This window comes from Pteropus vampyrus, unplaced genomic scaffold, assembly GCF_000151845.1.
Source record: "Pteropus vampyrus isolate Shadow unplaced genomic scaffold, Pvam_2.0 Scaffold173, whole genome shotgun sequence".
NCBI lineage: Eukaryota > Metazoa > Chordata > Mammalia > Chiroptera > Pteropodidae > Pteropus > Pteropus vampyrus.
Window position 1 is genome coordinate 686,004 of NW_011888954.1, and position 20,484 is coordinate 706,487.

Sequence of the window (20,484 nt, forward strand, 5' to 3'; positions counted from 1 at the left end):
GAGGGGGAACCAAACAGCAGAAGGTGATACCAGCAACTTCTTATTTCAGATGTCGGGGATTCAGAAGCAGCATTTGTGAGATTTTATTTCTACCCCTCCCCGCAGACAGCAACAGAAGCAAGTGGTGCTGTAAATGGGTGACAGTCACCTGTATGTTTTCAAACATTTCTTGCTAGTTCCGCCCATCATCAAGCATTGTACTACACACAGTGCAGCCCAGGACTAATTAGTAAATGACCATAAAATGCTTTGAAGATGGAAAGTGCCATATATGAGAGCACATTACTATTACCTCATAAATCCTGTCTCCAGCTTACTCAGCCCTTGTAATTTCAATGAATCTTTAGCTCAGCGCAGACAAGGACGAGGACTCGGATGTGTTTACTAATAATACCTAGATATGATTAGGGCATCTCCTGGAGTCTCCTGGGGAGGAGGCACAAGAGACCTGGGCAGCCAGTGTGTTCAGCCCACTCCCAGTCGCGGGCTGGCTTCCTGAGGACCCAATGCCTACAGGCAGGCGGAGCTCCATTTGAGAGCCCATTTCTTCTGGGATGAACTGGAAAGAATATTAGCTTGAGGAAGAGAGAGACTTATATTTGAATCCTGGCTCTTCAGAAGTTTTAAAAAGAGAAACAAGGAAGGAGCTCTGATTTGTACTGTTTGCCAGTTTCCAATGTGTCACTGCTCCCACCGTGGCCGATTTAAGCTCTGAGTGTGAGATCGTCAGATGCCGAATGGGGCAGGGCAGGGAGGGTCATCATGGTGGGAGCCTTGATGGGTCTTTACTGAATCTGAGTTTCCTTTTCCTCATCTGTAAAATGGGAACAAATAACATCTGCCTCCCAGCGGGGTGAGAATTAAAAAAGAAAAGTTCGCAAAGCACTAGCTAGGATGCTTGTGGCTGTTACTACTGCAGACCAGAAAAAGGATTTTCTGCTGTTGACCTTGGCCTTTATTTGAAAAGTCAGAATGCCCCTGTTAAAAAGTCCTGCCAGTGGATGTGGCCGTTAGAAGGGTGACCCTGTGTGGATTACTGGGAAGACAAAGTGATGAGTCACCGCGATCTTAACGAATGAGAGATGAGATGTGTCTGTGGGCGTTCCCCCCACCCCCGCTTCCACACACATACACACTGGGTCTTGCTCTCTCTGTCGGGCTTCAGGCTCTGGGCAGCACTTGTGAACAAGCAACCCACTGACCTGTTTATTCTCCCTGGCCGTGCTTTCCCACAGGCAGGAAAATCACAGCAGCGCAGGTCACTTTTGCTTCTGACTCAGTTTCGGTTCCCGATGGCTACAGACTCTTGTTTCGGGGTTACAGCCTTGCCAGAGAAACAACCACATTCGGTTGCTTGGGCCTATAAATAGCACCAGCCCCAAACCTGCCCCATTTCATGGGGACTGGCTCGTCCCACGGTTCTCAACATGGATGTTAAGAACAGCATCTCATGGTGAGATGACATTGAATTCTATTAATGGCATCATAATTAATTCATTGGCGCTTTTTAAAATGAAAATGAGAAAAAACATCACCTTTTGTGTACGCGTCCATAGTGCTTAGTACAGTGCCAGTGGAGTAAAAGCTGGGAGAGTAGACCAGATGTCAGATGGAAGGGTGCTAGGTGGATAGTAATGGCGATAGCCGCCCTTATTAGCTATGAGTGATGTTCCGTCCTAGCTACTCTTTATACGTTGTCTTTTTAAATCCTCAGAACAACTAAATGTGGGTAAGTGTTATTATCCTCATTTTATAGATAAAGAAACCAAGCCTCAAAGAGGTTAGATAACTTACCCAAGGACCGGAAGCTGGTATATTTACTTTACTTATTCATTCGTCCATTCTACTTCCTCTCTCTTCCCTCTCTTTCCTTCCTGCCCTCCCATCTTCCTCCTCTTCCTTTCCATCCTCCTTTACACTAAGCCAGGTCTCCCTGTGTCTGTCTACTTCCCTTATCCGGTGTTCTCAAATGAAGAGAGAGTTATTGAGCATCTACTGTATATATGCCCTGTATAAGACACTCACATCCTTGTCTTTATTCTTTTCTACAGGAGAGGGGCTTAGAGTGGTTGGGTCTGGCTGAGAGCAGATAGAAGCAGGAGTCAGGCCAAGGCGTGCTGTGTCCAAGGCCAGGCTTTACCACAGGGGCTCTGTGTGTCTGCCTGCTCCCCAGCTAAGACATACTCTGAAGCAGTCTGTGCATATGCAGATAGGCCTGCTACATGGCCATATATATATATATATATATAAATACCAACTGATTTTCAGATGATTGAGCCAGGACTAGCCCACAGTTGGAAAAAGTCTGACTTCAAAGCTCGTCATATTCTCAGGTTAAAGTCTAAAACGCACTTGGTTAAAATAATAGCCTCATATCTGAGGAAAACAAAATGAAAATACCTGTTGCAATTAATAAGGAAAATTACCAAGGTATTACCAAAGACAGAGGGAGCCAGGGACTGATTCTAGGTGAAATACGAAGTAACTCCAGGGGTCATTTCCTTCAGGGTTCCCACATTTGCTCTTTCATTCTTCTCTGATCCCTTTGAAAGAACCACACTTTACAAGCCTGAGAGGTCATGCTTGGGGTCATGAGAATTATGACTAATCATGACAATAAAAGTGGCCCTACAAGCAACCCAGGAATGACCAGAATGACCCTCCCTGCTCGGGGCCAGCTGCCTTTGTACCACCTCGGGCGAGCCAAATGGCATGTGGAGGGTGTGACAGACACTCGTTTCTCCAAAACAGGAATCTGCCACCCCCTTCTTCAAAGCCCCAGAGAGCAGAGTCCCTCTCCGGAAGTCTCCTCGTTGGAACACACCCTCTGAGCCAGTTTCAGAGCCACCCGAGAAAGTCCGTCCCTTTCAACTCCACGATCACACTTGCGCTGTAGAACGGAACTCCCAGCTCCCGGTAACCGCTGGCTGTTTGGACAGGTGCTGGTAGAGCAGAGGCGGAGAGGGTACAGGTGTCCTCTAGAATTAAGGTGGTTGGTGGGTGTTAACAGTGACAACCGCCCTCTCGAGCACCGTACATTGTATTCCGGGCCCTGTTCTGGGCCCTTTGCCTCCATTGCCTTCTTGGTCCTCGGACCCTTCAGAGCACAAGGACAGGCTACCACTGAGAGAGCCAAGGAAAGGCGTCAGGACTCTGATGGCAATTCCTGCTCAGGCCGAAAACCATTCGAGTAAGGCAATGTCCACGGAATAAGAGTGTCACCTCCCCAAAGGACAACGTCGAAGGGTTCAGTAGTCGTTTGGGTGCATAAGTTCAAGTAGGTCTGGGGAGGGATTTTACCTTGGACTCGATTCACAGCCTCTCCTGGGCTGGCGTCATGCCTGAGGACACGCAGTCTGGGAGGGGTCAGCCTCCCGTGGCCAGACGCCCTGGGGGTTGGGGGGTTCCTCAGAGGCTCGTTCACTGAGCGCACACCCACACTGACACCCCACCGGGCTTTAGGTGACTCTTATGGCCTTTGTCCTGCCTCAGTGCCCAGCACAGGCCCAGGGCTGGGGAGGACTCCTCACCCGACTCCACAGCGGGCTCTCGGCCTGCGTTGGCTGACGGGTTGCACAACCCAGCCGCTGCCTCCGCCTGTCTCCCTGCCCTTTTCCGCCCGCACCGACACCCCAGGCTGTCCTCTGGGCGCCTCCTCTGCCCTGCCTGCTATTGCCCCAGCCACCCAGGCCCAGTGGCCTCCCAACATCACCTGCTCCAGCTGATGTCAGTTGGCAGCTGACAGCCCCCAGGGAGAAACCCCTTCGCCGAACTGACTCCAGGCTGGAGCCTCTCTCTCCGGTGAAACCAAGTTGTTGGCTTGTGGGAGCTGAGGCCTGTGAGCTCGAGCCGGCCTGCCCGAGTCCAGCCCTGCCTTCACACTTACTAGAGGCGAGACCTTGAGCGAGTCCCTTGACCTCAGTTTCCTCTTCTGGGAAATAGGATTATTGCTTACATCATCTGCTGGCAGAAGGGCTCAGAGTTCGGACATGTGAAATGCTTAACCAGCGCTGGCACGTAATAGGTACTCAGAAAAGGCTCTCTTGGTATTACTACCTTTTACCCCCTTTTTATTCCTTGCCCCCCTTTTTATTCCTTCCTTACCTTTCATATCCCAGCCCTTAAGCTTCAACTGACAAAAAAAAAAAAAAATACATTTTTGCCCCTGCGTTACAGAGATGCCAGTCCCTCCTAGATCTTCTGTGACACCGTTTTTACCGGGGTCCCTCACTGAGCCTGGGCTTAGCAGCTTTACCTGGGGTCTCAAACTCTTTGTTTCAAAAAGTTTTGCTTATTAAACTGCATGTCCTAAGTAATCATTTACCCCCACCCCCCACCCTGCCTTACATTCTTCCTAGGGATCCCAATTAGCTCCAGAGACTGGACATTCCCTCCCCGAGTGGCACGTTTCCAGTCAAACCTGGAATGCTTTATTAGCCGGGGGTTCCTTCTCTCTGGTAAACACACAGAAAGCATCAGCCTTCCTCAAAACCTTGACTGTCAGCCATGGACCCCTTTACTGCTTTCTAGACTCCGGGTCGGAAAGCCTGGTCTGCCCCAGGCCGGGCCCATGGTCTAACTGGAGAAGCGGGACGAACACAGTGTAACCATCACAGCTGTGGGGGACGAAAGCTTGCTCTCCAAAACCCTTGTCCCACTCGCTCACATGTGAGCTGCCCTGGTCTTGACGGGCAGCTCAGAGAGTAAGAAGAGAGTTTCCAGGGCTGAAGAGGGTAGCATCATCCAGAAACGCTGAGGAGTATCCTATACCCATGGAAAGGCAGCTGGGCCTGCAGAGGCTGTGGGAATAGGTGCTGGGGCCATCCTGGAGCCAGAGGCCTTGACTGAGATGAGCCTAACGTGAGTAGGACGCTGGTGAGCCCATGAGCCCATGCTTGGACATGTAAGAATAGACTAAACAGGTGTGAAATAGAAGAGAAAAACAGTGCCAGGCAGGCCTTCATCTGTTTATTGAGCACTTTCTATGTGCCCGGAGGTGGGAGGTGCTGCTTCTGGGGAGAAGCAGGAATTGAATCCCATTTATGCATTTAACAGATGTCCGTGAAGTGCCCCCTCTGTTCCTGGCAGTAGGGGTGTCCAGATGACAAGACCAACCCTGCCCCAGAAAAGCTGGAAGACAAGTACAGAGCCGCCAGTGAGAGAGGCAATGCTAAGCCGTTTGGGAGAGCAATGGAGATGCACTGCTTACTTTCAGGCCAGATAAATCAGGTAGGGCTTCCTGGAGGAGAGGCCAGCTGTGCACAGATTCTTGGCCCCGCGAGTATTTTATCCCATGGCCTCATGGTGGTTCAGCTTCCTGGTGGGCTCTTCAGCTGGGCTGAGGAGCATGTGATGCCTAGTTCTCATGCATTCGATTATTTATTGAGCATCTACCTAGTGCCAGATACTATTGTAGACACTGGAGATAACAGCAGTGAATAAAGCATAGCAATTCCTGTGTTCGTGGAACTTCCATTCCCATCAGGGGAGACACCGTGAACCAGATACGTAGTAAGTTGTGTAGTACCTTAGGAGGTAAGAGTGGAGAAGAAAAAGCAGGAAGGGTGGGTGCGTACTTTTAAGCAGGGCGGTCAGAGAAGGACCCACCGAGAAGGTGACATTTGAACTAAGACCCGAGGAGGCAAGAGAAAGGGACAGGGCATGGCTCACCTCTTCCTCCCCAAACCTGCCCCATCCCCAAGCCCCAGTACAGGCTTTCCCGCCACCACCCCAGGAGCCCACCCAGTGGAGTCAGTCCCTGAATCTGGAATATCCGGAGGCGGCAGGTGAAGAGCAGTAATGCGGGAAGACTGGGCCGAGTCCTGGCTGACCACGCAGGACGTTAACTTCTCCCGAGCCTCAGGCCCTCGTCCGTAACATCGTGAGCCCTGTTCACGAGCCGGTTAGGAGAATAAGGCAGATCAGGCTTGGGGACACTCGGGATCATGAAATGTCACAGCTACGTAAGCAGATCGCCACTGTCCCCACTTAACACAGAGTCTCTATTGCTGCCAGACCTGGGCCAGGGCCTGGTAGAGGTGCCCTGAGGACGTGGTGAAAATACCACAAACTGCAAAGAACATGGTTGCTGACGCCCATCCTGCCTGTGCAACCCAGCCCGCCCCTGCAGCCACCCGGCACGGACCTGCCAGTGAAGGGGAGACCAGGGAGCAGATGTGCCCACGGCCACCACCTTCCCCTCCCACTCAGCCCTAGAGGACCTGAGGTAGGCAAACAGTGGGACGTGAGAAGGGCCTGCCTGAACGCTCAGCCTCTGCGGTCCTGGATCAGCCCGAGGGGGCTACGACCTGGAAGGCGGGCACCTGGACAGGTGTCACAGTCAGAACGAGTCACCCACCCTCCCACATCATCCCCATCAAAACTGTTAGTAGTGAGTAATGATGTGTTTTGCCCATTACAAAAGGAGCAGAGAACAGAAATCACACACAACCCATCCTGACAGAACCACATTTAATGTGTAGGTGTCAACACTGTGCGACTAATATTTGTACCTATTCCGTGGCAGGAAATGATATCCCAGCCGAGGCCTGAGGAATAAAGGAATTTCCTTCCAGTCTTTCTGCTATTCATTTTTAACATGTTTGAAAACAATATAAAACAATTGGTATCCTGTTTTGCTTTTTACCTAACATTTCATAAGTGTTTGCCATTTTGCTGGTCTTTACTACCACCTTTAGAATATCAACCTCTTATTTCTTGCCATTGTTCACATACCACTTCCCTTATTTTTGGCTATTTGAATTATTTCTTGATTTACTTCTTATAAATATATCCCATAAATAATGACTTATAACCTACTATAGGAAAGGCACTTGGGCAAGACTAACACAAGGCGATCAATCAGCAAACAACAGGAAACATTTGTGGGTGAGGAGCCAGTTCATGCCTCCTAGACTTCAGAGCAGGGGAAAAATGGGAGAATGTGCCGGAGTATTCTGGCAGGGTGGAAGAGGAAGCTCTAGGGTAGGTGTCCTTGATGAGACAATGAGGAAGGGGTGGCATTTCCGGGCTGAGCCGAGGGTAGGGAGTGAGAAGTGAAGCAGTCATTGAAAGGTTGGCTTCCTTCCCAGGAAGGCTAGGGTGTCCATGTGTGGCAAGAGGAAATAGGGAGCCCCTGAGGCTTGAGAGCAGGGGAGGGACAGCATCAAAGTGATGTTGAAGGAAGATTCGGTGCGGTGGCTGAGGTCAGCCAGCAAGGGTAGAGGGCAACTTCTGAGCAGGGGGAGATACTAGAACGGAGTGAACAGGAAGAGAAGGATGTGAGAAAACATTTGCAGACGCTTCCTCAAGCGTCGAGACCCGTGGGCACAAAGCATGAACAGGGGGCTGAGCAAGCGAAGGCCACACCTGCCTGGAGGGTGCAGCAGGAAGCAGGGAGCCTGAGCCCGGCTGCATTCACCACCTGGCTGCACGCCCTGGGAGTGGAAGCAGCCTGGAGAGTTGGCATGGGGGCAGGTCTGGGTGGGGGCCCCAGGGAGTGCCCTGAAACCTGGGTCTGTACAGACAGGCGTGGGTGTGAAGGTGGGAGGAGCTCTGAGACCGAAGGGACGGCCTCGGAGCCTCAGAGTGGCCGGGATGCCCTCCTCTGTCAGCTTTTTGCCAGCCGGGACTGATGGGAGGCACTGAGGGCTTTGCCTGAACACAGCCCAGACCTCTAGGCTGGAGGGAGGCAAGAAACGGTCAAGGTTATGAGCCCAGGTCTGGAGCCAAAGAGATGACATCCTCCCCAAGCCAGTCACTGGCTACCTAACCTTCACCTCTCCAAACCTCAGTTTCTATGTCTATAAAATGAGGTGATAATAGCATATACCTAACAGTCTGGTTATACCTATTGAGCAAGATAATGGCTGTAATAAGGCCCAGTGGATGGACACTGCTGTTACTATTCTTAGTATTATGAAGGAGCCCAGGCACACCTGGCCAGCCTGGGAGGCTGCAGGCCCGGCTCAGTCAGGCCTGGGGCCCCATCCACTGGCCCAGCACGTCACCGAGGTTTCCTGAGCTCCCCTGTGAAGGCCCTGGCCACCAGCCTCAGTGTCGAGCATTCCACACTCTCCTTTAGAGCACCCACTATATGCCAGGCTCTGTGCTAGGCACTGAGAAACTCCTCCAAGAGGCAGCAGAGCTGGCCTGCCCCCAGGGCCCATGTAGAGAAGCAACTAAATTCCAAGGACGTTCTGGAAGAGGGAGTCAGTGGTGAAGGTGAAAAGGGCTCTTGGCATAGATAGATTCAGCTGTGGGATCAGAAAACATAACTGGGGAGCGGCGGCGCTTGTCTGTCCCAGGGGCTCTGACTGTCAGGGGCAGCAGAGGGGGGAAGCATCCAGGTAGAGGGAGCCGTAGGGGAACCGGCTGGGCCCGTGGGGATTGCACTGGTCCAGCAGGCGGATGATGGCGGTAGCCCCCGTCTGCTGATTCCAGCCTGTGCCAGCCCAGGGCCAAAACCCTGACTCATGTCATCTCCTGCCCTCACGACAACCCTAAGAGGTAAAAATTTTATCCCCATTTTATAGACAAGAAAATAGGGGCCCCAAACAATGACTACATGGTTCATTTCAGGCACTCCAGGACTGGAGCTCCGCCCGGCAGCCCCAGACTTCATGAGGCCAAGCTCTAGGGCTGTTGTCTACTCTGGAAGGGCCATAGTGTCCCACAGCTTGAGTCCCTTCTGAGGCATCTTCCTGGGACCCAGGAGACCCAGGCAGTGGGGAAAATCCTGGAGGCTGGCCCTTCCCATGCTCTCTGCACCCTCGGTCCCCCTGTGCCTGTCTCCTGGCTGGCCCTCCGGTCCCTGGGCCTCTTCCTGCCACTCCATGGGGAAGGCAGGCACAGGGAGCCTCACCTGGGGCCGAGGGCAACCTTTACTCTGGCACCTGTCAGTGCGTCACCCAATGTCTGGGCTTCTAAGGGCCATCAAGACCATCTGGTCTAACACTAAGACACGTGGGCAAAATGAGGCCCGGAGGGGCAGGAACTCAGAACTGAGGTTAAACCCCAATCCGACTCCCGGTTTAGTGCTTTTTCACCTGCCTCTCTGAGTCAGTGAAGCAGAGACCAAGCACCATAAGGGGTGGGGAAGCCGTGGGCAAGGTGGGGAGGAAGACCACAGAGGGGCCTGGATCTGCCAGAGACGGTCCAGGTCAGGCCCGCCCTGCTCAGTGAGGAGGGGGCACGGACGCTGGCACACTTGTGTGCGGGGGGAAGGGGTGGGGAGATGAAGGTACAGCCCTGGCCCCCTCCACGCAGCAAACCTAGGCCTGGGACAGCAGTGGGCACCTTCTTCCAATTTGCCCACAGGTCTTGTAGGGCCCACCTGCAGCCCTGACTGGCATCACCTGCCCTATTCTGGGCAAGTGGCTAAAGCTAGAGCCCCTCCGACCAAGGGGGAGGACAGGAAGGGCTGTGGCACCAGCGCTGGCCTGGCCTGGGCCAATTTCCTCGCTCTTCCTCTTGGGCCTGGGAGCTGAGATTCTGCTTCTGTTTTCGGAGGCCGGTCCAGCCCCTGGGACCGTTTCCTCACATTGTGCCCATTCCTGCGACAGCTGCTGGCACCTGCTTTGGAGTCCTGCCTCTTCCCACCCTGGCCCCTGGCCCACTCTGCGTGGGGGGCTGCCACACCTCTCCAGCCGCAGTGTGCTATGAGCCCTGGGGAGCCCGGCAGCCTCCCCACCCATGTTGTGTGCATGCATCGTGTCCCACGAGGCTGGCAAGGCCTCACACACATGGGCCAGAGCTGGCCTCCCTCTGCCTTGTGGGCTATGTGATCTGGAGCAAGACCAGTATCCACTCCCCTCCCTCACAGGATGCCACAAGCTGTGGACAAGACAGAGGTGACTACCTTCTGCCCAATGAGCCCAGTCGCCTCCTCCCTCGCCCTCTCTTCCACTGTAAGTCCCAGAGCCACCTGACTGACCTGAGACTGGAGAACGAAGCTTTGTGTCTGCTGCTTCCCTTCTTCTAGGACCTCAAAACACTTTTAAAATGAATCTCCTTCATCCACCCGGGCCGTTGTCTCATTTGTGCTTTATATTTTATTAGCTGAGGCGTGTGTTGACCCCTCGGGCGCCCAGCCAGGGGGAATTCCACCAAGCCAGAGGTGAAGCAGGCGGAGGACGCCTTCCCTCCCAGCATGTCTGGGACCTGGGGGCCAGGTCCTCCCCAGGCGTGTGCCCCATTCTTCTTCTCCCTCCCTGTCTGTGGCCAGGTGTCAGCCTCAGCACCCATTGCAGCCAGGAGGACGAGCTGTGAGGCGGTAGACCCAGAGGCTGGGAGGCATGTGTGTGGCAGGGAGGACATTAAATGCAGAGGCAGGAATCTGGGCTCTGCCATTGGCTGCTATGTGACCTTGGGTAAGTCCCTTCACCTCTGAACCTGGTTTTATTGAAACATACAATGGGGGTTTCTCGTGAAGAGTTTCTCGTGTAGAGTTTCTCGTGAAGATCAAATCAGAGTCTGTGAAATTGTTCTATAAAGGCTAAATAAGTTCTGTGTAAATGTCCAGGGCATTGCACCCCCGCCTGTATGACAGGGATTGGAAGAGATGACCCCATGGGGACACTGGCCGAGAGCTCTCACTTGGATCCTAAGATGAAAAGAGCTCGTTTTCTCCACCCCACACAGCCCTTAGCCTGCGCACATTGGTCCACGAGACCAGATTGGAAGATGGGGAAGGAGATGGGTTAGAAATAAGCCTCAGGTCCCCCCGGATAGATGACCTGACCTGAAGACCTCCTTCCAGAGCTCCACGCCAGGGGCAGCTTATGTGATTCGTGACCCCTAAGACACAGGCTGGCCTTCAGAGTGCGCCCACACACTGTGAGGGGAGTGTCAGCCCCACCAGTGCCCACGGGCTGTAGAGCCACTCTGTCAGGCCACGCGGTTTGCCTGTCCCGCCCACCAGAAGGGATGTCTTTTCTGTGCACCAGGCTGCTGTCTGCTAGCTGAGCTTTTCCCCCATGGGTGCTGAGCCTTTGGGGAGCGATGCTTTATTCTAATTCACACAAATGTGCCGGGGATCTAGTGGAGGCCCTGGTACCTGGGATACTTTCCAAGGGCAGGCCATGGGTGGGTGGCCCCACTGGGCAGGAGATGCCCAGCCACGCACCCCGCCAGAGTGCTCTCACCTTGCCCCCTCTGCCCATGCCACCCCAGAGCAATAGAAAACATTTCAGCATCATTCCTCCTAAACGAATCATTGTCACAACAGTACAGATTCCCCAATCCTTTATCTGAAATTCCAAACTCCTAAAAATTCTGAAAACCTAAAGGTTTTTTTGTTTGTTTGTTTGGTTTTTGTTTTTTGTTTTGTTTTGTTTTTTAATATAACTTATTTGGCAGCAAAACCTGGTCAAATGTAAGGCTGCCTATAACCTTGATTTTTCTTACCTAGGGTAAATATTCGTCGGTGTCAATGAGGAAGTTCTAATGTGTTTGATCATGGGGTGCTGCCCAGACCTTGACTGGATTATATGTGATATTGTGATATGTATAATATTACCTTTCTAAAAATGCAAAAACATATGAACTCTGAAACACATATGGCCAAAGGTGTCACATAAGAAATTATGGATCTGTGATAACTGGCACTTAATATGGGCCTTGTGATATCCCGCCTCTCTGCAAAGCACTTCACAGGGGTTGAGTCATGTACAGCCATACCTTAGTATCTGAGGGGATTGGGTTCCGGGAGCCCAGAGGACACCCACATCTGCAGATGCTCAAGTCCCTTATACAAAATGGCAGAGCATTTGCATATAACCTACATTTGCATATAGGCTCCAGCAGGGTCTGCCTACACATCACTTCATCCACGTGGATTCAGTGTAGTGCTTAGCGCATGGCAAATTCAAGTTTTGCTTTTTTGAAACTCTGGGAATTTTTTCATATTTTTAATTTGCGGTTGTTTGAATCTGCAGATGCAAAACCTGCAGATATGGATGGCCAACTGCAATCTCAACAAATCAGCTTATTTCCATTTTATAGATGATGAAAGGGAAGCCCCAGAGGTACAGTAACTTTGCCAAAGTCGTGGAGTTAAATAAGGGGCGGCATCTGGATTTGAACCCCCATGGTCTTGCTCCCCGCTGTTAACTTTCCGCTGTATAGATGAGAAGACTGGGGCCCAGTGGGAAGGAGGGCCTTGTTCATCCAGCAAATTCACAGTGGAGCTGGGCCTAGGTCCTGGAGCCCCCAGCCATGCCTGCTCCTGCTATTATGGGCCAGCAGGGGTGGAAGGGCGAGTCCCCCAGCAGCTGCCCAGGAGCTCACAGTCCTCCTGGCTGGGTTTGTCCAGCCCATCCGGAAGGCGTTTAAAATAGAAGATGTTCCCGTGGAAAGTTTTAAGATTTCACTGGATTGAAACCAGATGACCCTGTGCAAACAGACCCCAGCAACATGCGCAGGGTCTGGGCATGCTCTGAGCTCCTCGTGCCTGTTCCCAGCCTGCTCCAGGGAGGGAACCTGCCCTGGGGGTTCAGAAAGGCCAGTGACACATGACACTGGACAGGACGGAACAGGATGGGCCTCTGCTGATGAGAAGGGGCAGGAGACCCTTTTTCCTGCCCAGGGGAGAAGCATCCCCAGCACTTTCGCTGGTCCATCTGTTTTCCACTTTCCGAAGATGGACGGAGAAGAACTCTGGGAGAACATTCACCCATTCCCACAGCTTCTCAGTTGTTTCTCTTCCTCCACTGACTTGTTCTCCCGTGAATTCACTCCTTCATTTCCGCCCCGCAGCCGTACAGCCAGCATACAGAACATCATTGTAGAGGGCTTTCAGTGTATGAGACACTAGGGGCACAAAGACGAAGCAGACACAGTCCTGCCCTCTGGGCGGCACACGGAACAGTCGTCACGGCAGGGCTGCGGGGTTATGCCAAGAACACGGTGGTGACCCGAGGCGGATCAGGCAGGGCTTCACAGGGGAGGCGATGAGCAGGGCCCTGAAGGGAGGGAGAAGAAGGCGTGTTCCGGGCCAGAGGACAGGTCTGGTCACGACAGCAGGCTGGTGCGCAGGGCGCGTAGAGAGGGTGCACAGCGACAAAGGGGCCAGAAGCAGACGTGAGCCCCTTCGAAGGGCTTCCCAACCCCACTGAGTTGATTCTGGGGGTGCTGAGGGGCAGGGGAGGGTTTCATGTCTTCCTGGATTCAGGCCGGTCTAGGCAGATGCCTCTCCTGGAAGTGGCCATGCAGAAGTGACCTGAGCAATTTCCATGTCAGTCTCTGCTGGGACAGAGCCTGTCCCTGTTCCCTGTGTTCACTGGTCCCTGACACAGGACTGAGCCCTTTAGGAAGAGATTGCTGAGCCAGCCTGACCTAGGGGTCATGATACTCCTTTTTTCTTCCTTTGTGTGTATTTAAACTTTTTCGTGACTTTAGTTATAAGTAGAGAAGGCATGTGACTGACCCCGTGAAGTGACTGGAGCTGAGTAGACACGACCTCATTCATCCCACTTAGGACGTGGTCGGGATTGGGGATCGCCTGGAGTTGAGAGATGAGAGCACAGGCCCAGAGGGCCTCAGGCCTCTGGCTTAGGCGTGGCACCCCAATTTCCCACTCTCCCTAATCCCCACATCCATCCAGTCTCTGGTCCTATTTATTCTACCTCCAAAATCTCTCTCAAATCCACCTACTGGACCCATCCTCCCTGCCCCCCATTCAATCCCCGTCATTGCTCAACAGCCACCCCTGCGTCAACTCCCAGGCCACCCCTCTGCCCCGTCAGTGCTTGCACGGCCCACTCCGCCCCAGCCCATCCCTGGCCCCACGCAGCAGGAGGAGACAGTTCAGCAAATGGACACTTAGCCTGACTGTGGGTTCAGTGCCCTGGAGGCTGCTGAGATGAACGGATGAGGCCCCGGCCTCTGGGGCTCCCAGGGATGGGGTCCTCCCTGGTGCCATGCTCTTTTCGAGCAGATCTTGAACGACAGTCCAGCCAGGATGCAGAGCGTTGGGCCAGATGGCTTCCAGAGAAGCCAAGAGTCTTGTCATTGGTCCCAGTGTCTGTCACCTAAGCTTGGCCTGTGGGTGGGTCTCACCAGGCCCACTGTGGGGATGGCAACTGTATCCCGCGGCCTTGTTCCTCCCGCTTTCCAGAGTCAGGGGCTGCAGCTAGGCAGCTAGATGGCAGGGCCATAGGGAAAACTGCGCCTCATCTCCCCACCCCCCCAGAGCAGTGTCAATTCATGGCCGTCGCAGGAGGGAAAGCGAGGAGCCTTCTAAAGGACCGAAGGAGGCAAATCCGCTTCCCCTGGCCCCGGCTGCCAGCCCAAGGCTGGATAATTGGAAACGCTTTCCTGCTGATCCCCTCCATCTCCACCCAGATGCTCAATGAAGAAACAGCTTTTCCATGCCTCCCGAGCCGCCACACACAGCCTGGGCAGGCCCCACAGGGCTGTGAAGGCCCAGCAATTTGACTTTCCCAGGCCCCTCCCACCCAGAGCAGGGCCCAGGAGGCGGTTTCTCAGTCACGAATCAGCCTGTGCGGCCAGCTCTGAGCCTGGGCCTCCTGCCAGGAGCGTGAGCAAGAGGGAGCTGGGCTCAGACACTGTCTCTGTCCCCGGCGCCTTCTCTCAGGGCTCACTGCCCTTGGCCCTGCCCCTTCTTCACCTCCTGTCACCCTTGGACCTGCAGTCCAGCTCAGGGTCTTGCCTGCCTCCACTCTGGGGCCCTAAAGAGCCACTTAGCTGATGAGGCTCAGCTCCGGGTAATAAAGAAGCAGAAGACACGGTGATGAGGAGAGGGGAGCTGAGGGCAGGGGGCAGAGAGGAGCTGCCCAAGGCTTTGGCTGTGGAATGAATCCCAGGGGTGCAGGAAAGGTCTCCCCAGCCCCAGCCCCAGTCCCCAGGAGTCCTCGGCAGAGGGAGCAGGCAGGCAGCTGTGGCTGCCTAGGAGTGACTCCTGATGACCAGCAATGATTATGGGGACAGTGTTGGGGGGTCTGGTGGCCCAGCAGCCAGCCCAGCCTGCAGCATAGACACCACTCCTGTTCTAAGTGAGCTCCAGGAGCCCAGGCCAAAAACAGAGCCCTTCCCGGTTCCCTCCCAGGCTCTCCCAGAGACCACCCACGTGGGATCTATCAGCTTGGATTAGTCTCCAGATCTCTGGCCCAGCCCACAAACCCTGCTACCTCTGAGCTGCTGGGCCTTTTTCTCTGGGACTGCTTAGTCCCAAAGGCTGTCCCTGGAAGTCGTCTGGACCACAGGAAGGGATTCAAGTGTTTAGCACAGAGCAGAGAAGGGCGGCACCGCGCTACAGGAGCTCCCACCTGAACTGGCCTTTGACCTTGAGGACACAGCCTCCTGCAAGGAACCTAGGCCTGAACCAGGGTGGGAGCTGCCACCCAGCACCCACCTCGCCTTGATCTCTCCTTCCAACAGCACGCCCTTCCTAGCCCTGGCTCCATCCCAGCGGGATTCATCGCTGTTCCTCACACCTGCACCACGCACCTCTTCTGGGAGTAACTTTGCCCCGTATGGGCCAGTCTAAGCCCCGCCTGCCCTGCGAGGGGCCCAGCTGCCCTGCATCCCCAACTCTCCACATCTTTTGGGAACGGGGGTCCTCCAGTGTCAGGTCTGAGTTACTGGTGTACTGTGATCCGGACCACGGCCCTGCCATCTGATGGTCCCAGATTCAAATCCCAGCTCTGCCACATCCTACCTGCGTGGCCTTGGGCAAGAGACCGAAGCTCAGTTGTCTCATCTATAAAATGGAAATAATGGGCACTTTAACAGGAACTAAGTGAGACGTGTGTGGCACGCTTTCTATGGGGCTTGGCACACAGTAATGCTGGGTAAACACAATGATTGTGACCACTGTGGCAGTAGGGGTGGTGACCATTGTCCCCGTCATTATCCCTGAAGAGTGTAGGTTCCTTGTGAATGGGAGCCATGTCTTTGTGTCTGCGTTTCCTGCAGTGCCCTGAAGAGTGAGCATGACGGGCTCAGGGTAGAGGTCTATGAGAATCTGGATCAAGTGGAAGCACATGGGGCTTCACTGGGAAGGCAGAAGGGCCAACACGTTCCCCAGCAGTGTGCAGATGACTGTCTGAATGGAGATGGCTGTGTGGCTCTGACCACCCCCAGCTCCAGCCTGGCATCCAGGCTCCTTCTGAGGAGGCCGCAGATCAGTCGGGGCCGGGCGGAAGCACTCGTACTCAGAGGGGAAATGGCCTTGCCCCGTGAGCCCTGGACACCTCCGCCTCTCTGAGGGAAGGTAGCACCTTGGCTCCTCGCTATGCATCAAACATTCCTGAACACTACAGACTGTGTCTGCATTCCAGGCCCATTGGTAACTGGGGCCTTGGGCAAGTCCCAAACCTCTCTGAGCCTTGGGTCTGTCATCTGTCAACTGAGCACCCTATAAATTATCTACTTCAAAGCGTCGGTGGAACATTAAATGAGATAATAACAGAGCCTGGGACAAGGTGGGTATTAAACAGATGTGAGCTGCCCCTTCCCCAGCCCCTTTCCCTGGCATACCGCAGCCCTCGTCTGGTTGGCAGCAAAGGAGAGTGGGGAGGGGGCACGCCCTGGTCTGCCGAAGTGGAGGTCACCCTGAACTCAGGCTACTGCTGTCTTCCTGGTCTGTGTGGATGGCGGCTCAGGGCCTGGTGCTCTGTCACCTGGAGCCTACGAAATCCAGCCCCGGGGAGAGGACGGGAGAAGGGCTCCCAGGAAAGGCCTCAGCCCCCGGCCTGTGCCTGATTCCTACATTTAGAGATCCCTGGCTGAGCCTACACTGCTCTGTGTCCTCAGAGCTAGAGAGCCACCTTCAGCCATCCCAGGTCAGCCTGGCCCTGGGCCAAGCCTGGGGACACCTTCCCCAGCCAGGCCACAGCCCAATTGCCTTCTCTGAACCTTCAAATGAGTCAGTGCAGGCACCATTTCCTCAGGACCAGCTGAAACTCTGAGCAGCAAAGTGTCTTCTGGTTTATCTGGAGGAAGGAAAATGACGTCGTGAGGTAAACCGCACAGCCTGAAACCACGAGGCTGAGGGTCCCAGTGATGTCTGCTTTCCAGCAACAGTCACTCGTGTGCATGGAGGGGCACAGAGCCCGAGACGTTCTGGTCAGAGGGTGACTGGGAAGACAGAGGGAGATTTTCAAATGTGGAACCACGAGAAAGGAGAGAGGCCCAGAAAGGATGGACGTCAGAGGTCAGTAGGATGGCTTCCCGGGGACTGTGGGGAGGTTGCCAGCTGGGCAGCGTGACTGCTGGCCACTCACTAGGTCCAGGCCTTGGCACCCGAGGTGCTGAGGATCGTGTTTACTGTGGTGGGCATAATGGTGTTAATAATAAAATAATAATGATAATATTGGTTGTAAGTATCGTTTATGCAAGCCCATTACACTGTTTGATTCTCAACAGACCTGATCTTCATGTGTAGACGAGGGAGAGGAAGCTGGTGGGCTTTGGCCCTGTACCTTCAACCTCAAAACTACAAAGTTTATTTGCGGACAGGGTGGGTGTCTCTCCGCCCTGAGGCCTGAGTGGAGGGCTCCCAGGTTCAAGCCCAAACCCCACCTGCTAACTGTGGCACCCTCTGCAAGCTGGTTTCTTCATCCATCCAATGTCCTGCTTCATAGGTAAGAGATTTCATAAAACGAACCCTATTCTTCAATATTATTTCTTACTTTATCAGCTTTGAGCAGGTTTCTCTGGGAAAATTGAGTCCAAAGAGTAGACACAAGCACTGGTCCCGGTGGACCGGTGAGCAGGTTGGGGTGTGGGTGCCTGCTGTGTAGTGGGGGCCAGGAGACAGCTTGAATGAGGACAGAGAGCTGTTTGGGGGCATCAGAAGGGGCCTCCACACCCCCCACTGCAGGCAGTGCCTAAAGGGAGTTACCAGTGTGGCTGGGTGTGTTTGGGTGGGCGTGTAAGGCCAGGCGTGATGCCCCCAGGTGTGTAAGATCCCTGCTCCTGTGACCAAAACACATGCGTACTGACTTGCCCCAGCCCTAGGCCACAGTCCTGCTACCTCCGGGCAGGGCCTCAGGTCCAGCTCTGACCAGCTCTGAGGGCCTGCAGGAACCGCTGGCCCAGGAAGGGGACCGAAGGGCTCAGGGCAGGAAGCTGGCCCAGCTCCTCTCACGGGCCTCCCGCTGCCCAGCATTTCTCCACTGGAGTCGCGGCTGCTGGGCTGGGGCTCACCCTTCTCAGCTCTTTTCCTTTATAATGTAAATCCCTCAAGGGAGAGGCAGCACCTCCTAGTCCTCCACTATCAGAGTGCAGAGGACACACAGACACCCAGCGCAAGCTCCTCACTTTAAGGAGACCGGAGAGGCGAAAGCATTTGCCTACAACCTCACAATGAGCGGACGGGAGGGCAATGCCCTCTATCTCACAGTGGGGCGTCCCCTCCCCCTCACAGCTGTTATCATTATAACAGGAACCGACCATCAGCTTCCTTCCAAGATATCACCAGCTACAAGCGCAGGGCCCAGGACCCCTCCCCCAGCACAGGGGTTGAGGAGCACTAGAGTGTGCATAGGAAGCTGAGGGAGGGTCCCAGCAGTCCAAGGGCAGCTGCCAAAAAAAGACAGCCTCTTCTGCCACTTTCCCAAGGCCAACTCAGCACCTGACGTGTGAGGATTAGTCATAAGCAACTGCTTGACCCCAAAAGTCATAGTTCATTGAGTTGGTGTCACAATGATGCTTTGCTGACTCATGGCCCAGAACGACATAAAGCCCTCTGGCCCCACCAGACGCCAGCTGCTCTGGGGTCTCTCTTGCAAGCAACCCTCTTGCCTGGTGGCTAAGACTTTAAGGAAAGAGCCATGGGCAGTGGAAAGGGCACGCTGAGAGGCAGGCCCCAGGGGCCAGCTCTGCATGTGCCAGAGGGACCATGGGCATTCTCTTCCCTTCCCCAGCGTCAGCTCCCTTGTCTGTAAAATGAAAGATCAGATCAGACGGTCTCTGGATTTCTTCCCAGCTCTGAGAACCAGGTTTTGCCCCAGCTGTTCTCAGGGAGGACAGTGTGGCTTGTGTTTGAGGTCTGTGCCCCATCTTCTAGCCCTGAGAACCGCTAGAGCTTGGGGCCCTTCCACCCTGACTTCTCCCACCCTCAGGGTCTCGCTGGGGCCAGGCTGCCCGACCCCAGAGCTCATCCTCTGCTTTGACCATCAGAAGGAAGAGCCACGGTGTGTCTAAACGGGAATTCCTCTCAAATGCCTGAATCCCACTGTTTCCCAAATGAGCGGAGTAGGGGCAAACAAACAAACAAAATCCACAGCCAAAAGCAAGCCAGGGCCCAGGACCCCGCCCCACCCCATGAGCTGCCTCACCTGAGCGCCTGCAGGAGCGCTGGGAGCAGCCAGGTGTGAAGGGCTCCCACCACCATCGCTACCAGCACCAGCCCTATTATTCTCCCTCCGTGGTGCATCTGGGCTTTTTTCACTCACCCTTCCTCAGCGGCAGCATAGTACCAGTAAGGAGGGGGATGCTGGAGCCCGGCAGCCTGCGTGACCTGGGGTAAGCGTTTGTTCTCACTCTGCTTTAGTCCCTTGGCTATAAAATGGGAGTGCTAATAATATCTTCTCATAAGGTCATTGGGAGACTTAAATAAGTCAATGCCGTAAAGTGCTTAGAACAAGGCCTGGCACATAATGAGTACTCAGTAAATGCTATCATTCATTCATTCACTCATTCATCCATTCCATCCTGCCTGTTTCCAAAAAGATTTGAGATGACTCACAATGGAAAGCACAAATATTATAGGCTTTTAAGCAAGGTATAAAGACTACAAGGCTAGGGTTACTCCAGAACCTTGGGCTGAGCAAGCTATTGCATCTGACCATCTTGTCCAAAAGGTAGCAAGCTCTTTTCTGATAAAAAAAAAAGAAAGAAAGAAAAAGCACACCAGCTTTTCAGGACAATATATTTCCCTGGTTCAATCTTTTTCAATGACATTAAACGATGCAAGAGGCAGAGCCTCCTCTCACCCTCCCTTCTACCTTTTTGAATCATCCCCTGAGAATCTTGGAGTCTCTTCTTTATTCTATTCTGCTCCCCACCCCTTGAGGCCTGGGGGACCGGAGAACCAGAACTGCTGCCCTAAAGCCATGTTCTCAGCTGTCCCAGGAGAAAATGCTCAGGGGGCTGGAGCGGCAGCTTCCGGTACCAGAGGGAACTCTGGGAAAAAGCCAAGCCATTGAGGCAAGAAAAGGCCTTCCCTCTGATGCAGAGTCAGCCCCCTTCCAGGACGCAGCTTCCCAGCAGCCCGAGCAGTAAGTACCCAGGGAGGGGGCCTGCAAATGGTCACTGAGAAATCCCAGAGCTGCCCACATACTTCCCCCTCCGCGGGCAGGAGAGGGAAAGGTGAGCAAGGCTCTCTGTGCTGAGTCACTGGGGAGATTAGGGAACCCAGTGAGGGAGGGTCTCCTTCATCTCCTCCAGGACCCCTAAAGGGGTGTGTGGTTCTCGGTGTGGCCTGAGGCCACCTCCCTAGACTTAGGTAGACCTGAG

General features: G+C 54.1%; 1 long non-coding RNA gene across 1 annotated transcript; it reads left to right on the forward strand.

The window, feature by feature from the left end:
• The first annotated feature begins 16,716 nt into the window (after positions 1 to 16,716).
• Positions 16,717 to 20,308, forward strand: LOC111746051. The gene is made up of 3 exons (XR_002782903.1): positions 16,717 to 17,176; positions 17,389 to 17,606; positions 19,432 to 20,308. It is a non-coding gene; the product is annotated as an uncharacterized LOC111746051 (long non-coding RNA).
• The last annotated feature ends 176 nt before the right edge of the window (positions 20,309 to 20,484 follow it).